This window comes from Morone saxatilis, unplaced genomic scaffold (assembly GCF_004916995.1).
Source record: "Morone saxatilis isolate NCDOM2014 unplaced genomic scaffold, NCSU_SB_2.0 Contig2, whole genome shotgun sequence".
NCBI classification, from domain to species: domain Eukaryota; kingdom Metazoa; phylum Chordata; class Actinopteri; family Moronidae; genus Morone; species Morone saxatilis.
In genome coordinates this window covers 11,769,295-11,780,186 of record NW_023339762.1, presented here as the reverse complement: position 1 = coordinate 11,780,186, position 10,892 = coordinate 11,769,295, and the positions used below count along the sequence as shown (strand labels likewise).

General features: G+C 41.7%; 1 protein-coding gene across 1 annotated transcript in view; it reads right to left on the bottom strand.

Moving 5' to 3' along the window:
* The window catches only part of prickle1a (prickle homolog 1a), a 26,015-nt gene extending 15,533 nt beyond the window's left edge, over positions 1 to 10,482 (bottom strand). The window contains exon 1 of the mRNA XM_035665525.1: positions 10,064 to 10,482. The gene's annotated coding sequence lies outside the window, so the exon portion shown is untranslated. The remainder of the gene's footprint in view (positions 1 to 10,063) is intronic.
* Positions 10,483 to 10,892: the final 410 nt, after the last annotated feature.

The following is a 10,892-nucleotide window of genomic DNA, read 5'->3' as shown; positions in this document are numbered from 1 at the left end:
TTGTGCTAGCGGCGAGGTAGTCCTTGACCAGCATGTCCCGACAATGACAGGACAGGGGTGATCATCATCAGAACCTACGCCCAACGATAAAACTGCATTCTTCTCTGGTCCAAACACGTCCCTGAAAAAGGGGACCAATAAAACAAAGCGTCCAGTCCAAGCTGATTGCTATATCTCACAGTAAGCAGTAAGCATGTAACGCCCATGTGAAACACTAACGTGAAACTAATTTGAGTCCCAGGAATTGACATAAATTGGGGTACCAAAGGGGGCAAAGGGAAGGTCAGTCTCTAACTTACCGTCACTGATGACCATTGTTGAGAGCAGCTCTCACTGGTGTGTGAGCTACCTTATAAAAAGTAGGCATTCTCAAGGTTTAAATGACTTGCCAACGGGTATTAGCAGGACACAGGCCCAACAAAAGCCTCAGTTATAAAGGCCAATAAAAGCCTATCACTCTACTGTAACAACAATCCTTTTTACGCCTTGAAAGAGGGAGGAAAAGGTCAACTGGTGGAGCAGTCAGCGCATTGATATTGACTTAGCTAGATTGGCGCTGACAAACTCAGGTCAGACTGTGGGCTTGTTAGCCCTATAACCCTCACATAACCCCTTTTTACTGTTTCCCTCTGACACATGGCAGGCTGCTGAGGGCAAGGCTTAGATCTAAGCTTAGTTTCAGACAAAGACATTTCTAAAAAATATTAAAAGAAATATCTATTCACATGACACTAACTCACTAAAGATCATATGTTTTCTCAAGAATTTAATGGGAAAAATCTGAATGAAACAAGGACAGGATTAAAGATTTATTGGACTAAATTGGTAATGAGATACGGTTACTTCTGAACTTTTCAATGAAAATCTAATTACCATCCATAAAAGTACATAACCAAGCTGTCTGTGTTTAATTATTACATTACATTATGTAATGCTATCATATATCAACAACATAATATCTGTTAAGTAGATGATGTCAGTTTGAATGGCCCTGATTTCATGGAAGAAATCTATGAACACATTACTTATCGACCCATTTATTTAATTTGCTGTAACCCTGTTGTGTCATGTATGATGTAATACAACACGAATGTCCGGTTTCCATGGGGTAACCTGTAAGACATGACATAACACATCTCTGCTGAACAAAGTCTGGTGTCAGCGCACAGGTTGTTTCTTGCAAAGCACACTGCTGTCTAACTGCTTTGCCAAACATTGCAGAGATGTACGATTGGGACAGCTCATATTTCACCCTCAATTTGACACCCTCTCACCTAGTTGTAAAAGCCGGACCTCATTGGGAACAATGGGAAGTGGAGCGACAGAGCTCCTGGGGCTGTTAAAGGGAGGAAGCCCCTTTATTTGAGGACACTATAATTCAACAAAAGCCTGTGGCTGTCTGCACACAGAGCAGGCCGAGGATGAATGGGTTGCTCTTACACTACTCACTTGCACTGACAAAAGCACTGGATCAGCAGAGGGCAAAGCCTGTCATGTGTGGTCTCCATGGACAAACTAGAGAGAATATATACATAAAATTACAAAACAGCCCTATTAACACATTAACCTGATGAGTTCAACCAACAGCTCTCTGTTTCCAATCTAATTATTTATTCCTTTAGTGAAACTTTCAAAAAGAAAAACTGTCAGGTTTTCCATGCCTTCATTTCCCTGCCGTGTAAAAAAGGTTTTCTCATTTTTGCTGAAACAGCACTCCATCAATGTCCAGGTTCAACACTTTAAGACTAGACATTTTTAGCTTATGACCTCACACTTTTAGAAAGTCTAACTCACACACCAGTCTAACCTCACACCTCACACATCTGGGCTTTTCTCCTCAACTTTCCTCAAAGTTCAACCGTATATCCTTCATATGGCAAGAAAACTATTTCCTGTGTGTTTCCAGCCCCAGGCTCAAACAGACACATGAAGGAGACCGCCGTAACAAAACAGGCAATAATCGGGCATGAGTGCTATGAGCAAGTTGTTGGAGGAGGAGAGGATGCAGGGTTTTTTTTTTAAAAGAGAAAGTTGGCAATACCCACACGTGGAAGCATTTTCCTGAGCCGCACGGCTTCAAAAGGCAAACTATGGAATCCAACAATACTCTGAAACAGTCAAGAGCTGCTCAGTCAGGATCCCACTAATGATTAACATTCCTGGAGAAACACTCCGTTACAGTCTTTTTAGAGTGTTCTAATTAAACACATGCTCCAGTGCCACAGCACAGAGGGAACACTGACGGCTGAGAGTGGGGATGCTTCTTTCCAGCTCTGCTTAATTGGACACAATTTAAGTCATTAAGGTGGTAGTAAAAACAGCAGAAAGAGCAGAGGAGATGCACAATGATCTCCCCTGTAAGGCTCCCTGTTGCTCTGATGTTGTTGACCCTTTCACCTCCTCATGTAACTCAAATTCAAATGTACAGGGAAAAAAAAAATATAGCCCTACTTTTATTTATGAGATGTCTGACTGGAGATTTTGTCTACCTACCTACCTACCTACCTACCTACCTACCTACCTATCTATCTATCTATCTATCTATCTATCTTGTATTCACATTTCTAAAGAGGACAAAGGGGTGAGACATGTTTGGTGGTCTTACATCTTGGGAGGTAAACTTATATCTGATTATGTATGCATCTGTCTGCCACACTGCGCTGCCTTTCTCTGTGTTGATATATTGCCTATAGATGAATTGCTGTGACATGATCTTTTTGCAGTTGTAGGTGGGAGACAAGAATGGTTGTATAGTATAAAAAACAAGTGGAATAATGACCTAAATGGTTATAGGTGATGACAATTTGACTTCTTCCACTATTGAAGAAGTGTGTTGCTTAGATTGTTGTAGAACTGAGAACGGCCTGATGACTTAAACATTTGTCTTGTCACCTTTTTGAACTAGTTGTATTGTACAAGGTTAATTTATGAACATATATACAGTGGGGAATCCTGGTGGATTAAATCTTTAAGGTGCTGACCTGCCTGTTTTGACTCTTGCCGGGGATCTGGTGTGTTGTTGCATGTCATTTCTTACCCTCATTACCTGTCAGGTCTGTACTATGCACTGTAACTACTAGGACCAGCTCCCTCTGTGGTTAAAGAAAACCCATTAACAAAAACACAACAATTTGTATTTTCAGGTTATACACTACACTACACTAAACATACCTTTGAATATTATATTCCATTTCTGCCAATAGATCTTCCTAAACCTCCTAAAATGACACACTGGACCTTTAAATTCTGTGTACCCCACTGTGTGGAGCTCTTTTATTTAATTATTGAATGAATGAACATAACTGCTAGCAAAAACACTGAATTGTAAGATAATATTGACAAAAAAACTGAAATGTGAATTGTTCACATCATATTCGGCATATTAGAGTAATGAGACTCATTATTACAAATTCAACATGAAGATGAAAATGTGACATCATTCAAATTTAGAATTGATGTAATGTGAATGTACAGGTTATATGTTATGAATTGTATGTGTGTGTATTCAGGTCTAGGGAGATCCAATCTGAAGCCCTCTGGAGGCCTCAATCAGTTCAGCAGATATACAGGCCAGACGTGGGGTCATTAGTCCCTGGGATCTGTGTTTGGGTGAGTATGCGTGTGTGAGTGTTGGCAGTGACACTATGTATGTGTGCAATGGAAAAAAGGCCACAACTGGCTGCCTTATCACCCCATAAATTAAGGATACCAGTCCTCAAGGGCAGAGCTAATTCTTAGAAGCCTTGCATACGCCTGTTTCTGCCAGCATCAGTGTTTTTTTTGGAGCTGCTAATACAGAGGTCACTAATGACACCAAACCATTTTCAGTCAGCAGCATGTGCCAGCATAAAGAAACATGTGACAGAGTGGGCACACACCCTTTATGTGTGTGTTTTAAAAAACAAGTTTTTTCCATAAAATCTGAGGTGCCCTTTTTATTCCTTATCAGCATCATAAAACATACTCCCTGAATGGTCAAATGAACTGTACGTGTTTGCCCGCAGACAGGACACAAATGCACAGATAGACACATCTGGTGAGCCACTGCTCTTGTTTTCTTTGGGAGCCCAGCCCCTAACAGGAAGACAGTGTGAGCACAGCAAACAAAAACCCGGCTCTTTGAACTGGCCTCTCCCTAGGAGCTGCCGTCAGGTTGTTGTGGCCAAACAAACTGTTTCTATGTCAGCTCAGTGGGTCCATTGTGGGCCTCAGGCTGCTGCTCTGCAAGAAATGTCCTCAGTTAGCCTTTGTCAATATTGACCCATCTGTATGTCATCCCTCAACATTTAACTTAACTGTGATGTATGACTCTTTCCAAATGTTAATAACACATTTCCTCTCTGTGAATAGATGAACTATATGAGATTACGAGGTAGCAAATACTAAACGTAAATTCAGTGATAGTAAAAGAGTGGAGGTGGGATAATAACAGGCTTGAATTCAATGTTGCAAACCAATTTGAGTGACAAATGCAATCGAATGTAGCATTAGAATAAACAATTTTAATAAATAAAAACAGCTAGTAAATGCCTGATAGGAAGTTATTCGGTGTTTGTTTCTCTCAAATTAGTTCAACAAGTCTGAGAGGACATATTTAGAATGTATTATTAGTGGGCTGTGGCAGGGCTATATAGTTTATTTAAATGTACCTACCCTCTGCATGTCCTTGTACAGAAGTAGGCACATCACTTTGGTTAGCAGTGGGTATTGTTTCAGTTGTATTGGCTGTAATTCAAATTCAATTGATCAAATCTAGCTCCCATTGATTTTTAGTTCTGATTGTAGACATATAAGATGAGAATTTGTTGAAAGCAATAAAGATCCCACTTTATTTTGAGCTGATATAGGTGGCTGTAAACAGTAACTTGACAATCAGTGAGGTATTCGGTAATGCTTTTTGGTTGCTATGTAAAATTAAGATGAAATTATTTTTTTTTTAGCCTTGCAAAACTTTAATGTTTCCTGTTTTACACTTGATTTTAGGACTACAACAATAATATGACAACAATAATATGACTATATCTGGGGACATTCAAAAACACCCCATTCTTATACCTTGCATTCATAACTGCTTCTCCTTAGATGGATTTCCTTCTTCGCGTGAAATTACTTTCGCTGTATCATAACTATCATAAAGACAAGAGCATTAAAGTATGCACAATGTATTGTGTGATTCACAGTAGGTTCAGACTTGGTTTTGAGCAATTGATAAGCATAATCAAAACACCTGTCAGCTGTTATAAATTCCTTCACTTCAGATTCTGTTCTTGAAATCCAAACCTAACCCTGGTAAAGAGCATGATGATTGTTAGTAAATACAGTAAATTGATAATAATGTCAAAGTGCAACACTTCTAGAGCATTTAATGCTTCAGATGGAATAGGGAGGAGTAGTGTTTCATTATGAATGTAAACCATGTGCTGTAGTACATATCGGATGGCATACAGAGCACTTGCTATATTGTGATGGAAGATCACGTCAAGGAATGATCTTTGAATTAACACATGAAAAACACCTCTGGCAGAGAGCCAGAAGGGGATAATGTATTGATCCATTGCTCTGTGTTCCTTCTTCCTATGATGTATTTTGTAACATATTTAAAATTAGTTGAAATTAGATTCAGCACTGTGTGATTTGGGAATATGGCCAAACTCTTGTGCACATAAATTTGTCTCCAAACCTGATTAATGCCATTGTACAAAATGACAAGTAATTATGAGCATTTATTTATTTAATGAGTAAATGTTCTGAGAGGAATATCCTGGCAGTCATCCAACAGCTGTCTCTACTGTCTGTAACTGTAACCTTTCAGAAAAATGTTAGGAAATACCTTTGTTGTCAGTCCAAAAATCCTTTGCCCTGCAGAGTCCATTTTTAAACCCTGTTGACCTTTTCCATATAATCCACGCTCACTGACTCCACCCTTGTGACAATGCCAACAGAGCAGGAGGAACAAGAGCCACAGGAAGGGGAGGGGAGGGGGGTGTTTTGCATATTTCCAGCCGTGGGTCCGGAAAGCCTTAACTGAATCCCCTGTTGTGTCCGGGGAAATGAGCTGGGCTTTTTAATGACTATCTCAGGGTAATATGTTTTCTTTTGCTTCTAGCCCTTGATGCTGTAATTGTTTGGATGGATCCCTATAGATGCGGAGGACAGAGGAGAAAACATGCCCTCCTGCAGAAATCCACGTCTGTGTCAGGTTGGGTCAGGGCGGACTGTCCAAAAAAACTCCATCACTGAAGTTGCTGACATTTGGCATCTCTACATCTGTTATTCCCCCTTTATCAAAGACAGACATGTTGATAATAACCAGTTTTGTGGCACTGCACCGTGGTTATTATGCAGTATTCATCCAGAGAGGAGCATCATGCCTATACATGGTGGTGATAATGAAACATGTGTGTCGAGTATGACTTTCATCATCGTGGTGGTCTGATGGTTAGTCCCGCAATTATGCTGTGTGGTTACCAGAGATCTGCCGGGGCATTAAACTCCAGTGTGAGAGCCAAACCCGTTTCCCTCTAACATCATCCTGCAGCTCCTAATAAACAGAGTTGTGCCTGGAAGCGCTAAATCACTAGCTACCTTTAATCACTTTAGAATAATGCTTAGCATGTGGATCCAATGTGTGTGCCACTGCTGCAGGCAGATCCCACTGACTCTCATACATGATGCTGTTTGAAAGTTAGAGAAGGAGGGAAACTTTACTGCATGGCAAGCACAATTTTATAATCTCTCCCACAGACGGCATCATCCTCAGTGGTTATCCCAATCTCTACAACCACAGTGTAACAGTGCCCTAAATTTGACCATCCAGGCCACCGTCCAGTCAAGCAGGCCCAGTAACCACGGATTCAGGGACCACCGGCGTTTAAACAAGCCATACTTCATCCAGCCTCCTGCCAACCTACCACAAACAGTTTACAGTCAGCGTGCTCTGCTCTCTGGAGTTTGTCTATGGCAACCCGACTCCATGCCACATCTCCCCATCCAGAGCCATGAAAGACTGGCCTCCTCTGACAGCTCCTCACAACACATGGCCCTGTCCCGCTCTGCTTTTATCCCTGCTGTGGTGAGCTGGACCACGTCTGGGGATAAAAGGCTGCCAGAGTGTTTGGCTTGCAGGCGATTTACACGGACGCAAGGGTGATTCATTCTAGCTTTGCACAAACAGGCCTCTGTGTACATTTCACTGGTACTGGGCTTTTAAATCAACAGTGGGAAACATATACACACGGGCACCGGGACTTACATTCTGCTCATTCACACTCTGCTGGGTGTCTGCCACACACGCATACACTCTCCGACACCTTCAGTCATACACACTCATAGATGACCGCTTTGTCTCTGTCCATCTACTTCTCTCAGACAAACACACACACACACACACACACACCCCATGACATGCCCCACTGTTTATGTCTGAGACTGGCTTAATGTCTGCGATTTGTCTCCACCTCCTCCTCTTGCTGTGCACTAATGCAATGGCATAACAAGTGTACTAATGTTATAGCTTCTCTAGTTGAAAGGTGCATTATGAGGTGCCTTTCTGCTGCCCAGTCCTAAATTTGCCAGTCTCTGTGCACTTGGTACAAAAGAAAACGTTTACCTATTCCACATATTTTAAGCGGGCACTCATAAACATCAAATTGGCCGAACGGATCAGAACTGTCTCCATTGCTGTGTCCAAGACGATTCATAACAAGGCCAGCTATTTATTTCCCGGAATAAAGGCTTTCTTAAGTCTTTTGATTCTATTATTCGAACCTTTGATTGAGATGTGAACAAGCACCGTGTGCGTGTGGCGCTGCTCCCAAAACGCCACTTGTAAATCATTTCATCTATAAATAACTAATATTCAGAGAATTCTAACCTGCAGCAGATCAGTTAAGGTATAGGCTCAGCTCACATTCCCTCTAACACATGCCTCGCCTGCTAGATTATCTAAACAATAAATAACTGCAGCTGTGAAGTATGAGACACATATTTCAGCAGATGCACATATGTTGATCCATCCCATAACATTTACAGTAAAATACATTTAAATCATTGATTAGAATTCGAATGACAAAACAGAACTATTTTTGCATCAGATGCTGGGTGTCAGTAGGCCAACATGCCCTCATTTTGTATTTGTCAGTACGTACAGTGGCAGAGTTTGAATCAAAGAAAAAAAGAACTGTTATGCCTAGCTCACACAAGAGCTCAGACATTAGTTAACTTTTATTCGGATAAAAATGTGTTGTGGTTCAGATTCAAAAGACAGTGCTGCAGATGAGTTTCTGTGACTCCTGGGAAGTGAGGGCGTCAACCTCTGTTCTAGCCACTAGGTGACACCACCACCTTGGTTCTGTGCTCTGTCCTCAGTGTATTTCTGTCCACAACACTCACACTCACTCAGAGTATTTCTTTCTTTACCCACTTCCTTTTCTGGCCACTGTCCCAAGGAACAAAATATACCAGGATGGTTAAAGGTGCTGTAATCATGGATGGTAGTGGTTTCAAAATACCTTCTGGTGTAAATTACAGCAAGATTTTGACATCGCTGACATTGTGCAGAACCTGCTGTTTATCGTTGTCCTTTGTAATGTCAAACTGCTTCAAGGTAAAATTCCATTTATTTTAATCCATTGTCACATGTGTTGTCCTGCAGTCTCCAAACCACTTCCACAATCTATCCAATGTGTCCAAATGAAGACCATGGCACCTCCTTTGTCTATACTCTCACCTAACTGTCAGGCTTCAAGTTGAACTGTCCTGGGATCAGCAGTGCTCTGTTTTTGTCAGCTGCGGCCATAGTGACAGATATCAGACCCGTCTGACTCTGCGCTCCTTTGCACTCGGTCTGAGCCAAGTGGGCCTGTCATTCTGTCAGCCCCCGAGAGGGGCATGCACAGGACCTAATGGCTTATGGTGGTGTTTACTGTGCTCCAATGAGAGCAAAATATTATCTTAGACAACCATGGTTAAATATAACAGTAAGTGCTCTCCTGTGCCTTGTAGGTTTAGCACTTTCTATCACAGCTGAGAATGGAAATGTTTGAAAACTTGAGGGTGTGTCATTGTTCTCTAAAGGAAATCACTTTATGGCATGTTTAGCTCTGCAAGAGGTCCATAAGGAGTGATGAATTCACTCAAGCAGCTTGCAAAGTTTTTATTTAAAGAGCTGACTGCACTGCACAAATATCCAACCTAATAAGTCTTTTAGGCTTATGCTCTGGCTTAAAAACATGGGAGAATAGTGCAGATCACACTATCAGGATGATGAAACCTAACTCAAGAATTTAATCAAAACAAATTCCCTGTTGTATTTACTCTTACTTTAATAAAACATTTCAGGACTTAATCTTAGATTAAATAACTCGTCAGAGCGAATGGTTGTCACCTTATCCATCATGGTTATAACTCAAGAAAGTGAGAGTGACTTCTCATACTGTCTGTGGCCGCAGTGTGTGACCACATTCTCCCTCACAACAGCACTCTTGACAGCTATGGAGCGCTGCATTGGCGGACAAGCAGCGGTCACGGAGCGCCGACCAGTTGTCACCAAAGTGACAGGCGACAGCTGAGTCCATACATCTGGAGGCCCTGGGGACTCCACACTTCCACCCGCCCCACGTCTCTAACCCAAAGTTTTATCCGCATCAGAGAAACGAGGTTACTCTGGCTACACGCGCAGGGAAAGTTAACGCGTCTCTTTGGAGATGTTGCTGCGTAAAAGCGCAAAGCAGCATTGGAAAAGTAGGAAATTAAAGCAGTTCGATAACTTTTAGGGCTGAAACAATGACCTATTTAGAGTATAGGTTCAATTGATGGGTAGCATTAACTGTATATTGTTGAATGTGCTGTTTTTTCCATATTAAAACCACAACATTGTGGTCTAGTTTTTTTTTTTCACTGCATCATTTAGAACATTTGCATAGCGTCAAACTTGAAAATAAAGTGACCAAAAAAACATACAAATAGAATTAGTGCAAACCTAGGCAGTGAGATTCATCAAAAACTACGCAGACTCCTGAAAATAATGTGCAAAAATAACAGTTAAATGACTTTGTCCACTCACCCCCAAAGCGTTCAGCCGCAGTAAACCGAGTATCCAGAACCAATATTCCTGAAGTGAGAAAAGCGATTCACGCTGCGTCTCATTGGCATAAGATGAAAAGTCCAGAGAGGGTGCACCACTGTGCCGCAGAGCTGAACCCAGAGCTGTGCAAAGCGATAAGCTTAAACTCCCGATACACAGAGAGAGAGAGGGAGAGAGAGAGAGAGCCTCGTCTGACTTCACCCACTGTCACCACATCTCATTTCAGCGGCACACGGTGCGCTGTGGTGCTCCTCTCGGCGGTCACAGTGAGATGACATTAGCGTTGCTCCCTGCCTATTGGCTTAAACAAGCAGCCCCCACCAATCCTGGAGAGACGGACCAGTGTGGAGAACAGTGGACAAATGCTCCTGTGAGTTTAACTCCTGCTGCTGCAATGGGGAGTTTAAGGAGAAATGTTTGCGTAATTTAACTGCTTGAAAACTACTAAGCGAGTTAATCTTGCTCTGTTGCCTTTACCCATAGGCGGCCCTTACCTTTATATGAACCTTTGTCTTTATATAGGCTACATATGTACCAATAAAAAACACTGTAAACTTTCAAATTTCATGTGTGTCTGTTTCAAATAGTAACCACAACTCAGTAACAAAGACCTGATGTGCAAAAACGCCCTCTTTTGCACCTCCATCCCCACATTCAATTTGTCACCAGCTGCAGAAATATGATCTTTTTTTGCAAACCTATTTGTCCCTCTTGCCATCAATATGAAATTGTCACAATGTGCTTTATGCTTTCCCACACAGACTGTGTAACACTACTCCTATTTACAGTGCGGCATGAAAGGTAAGTC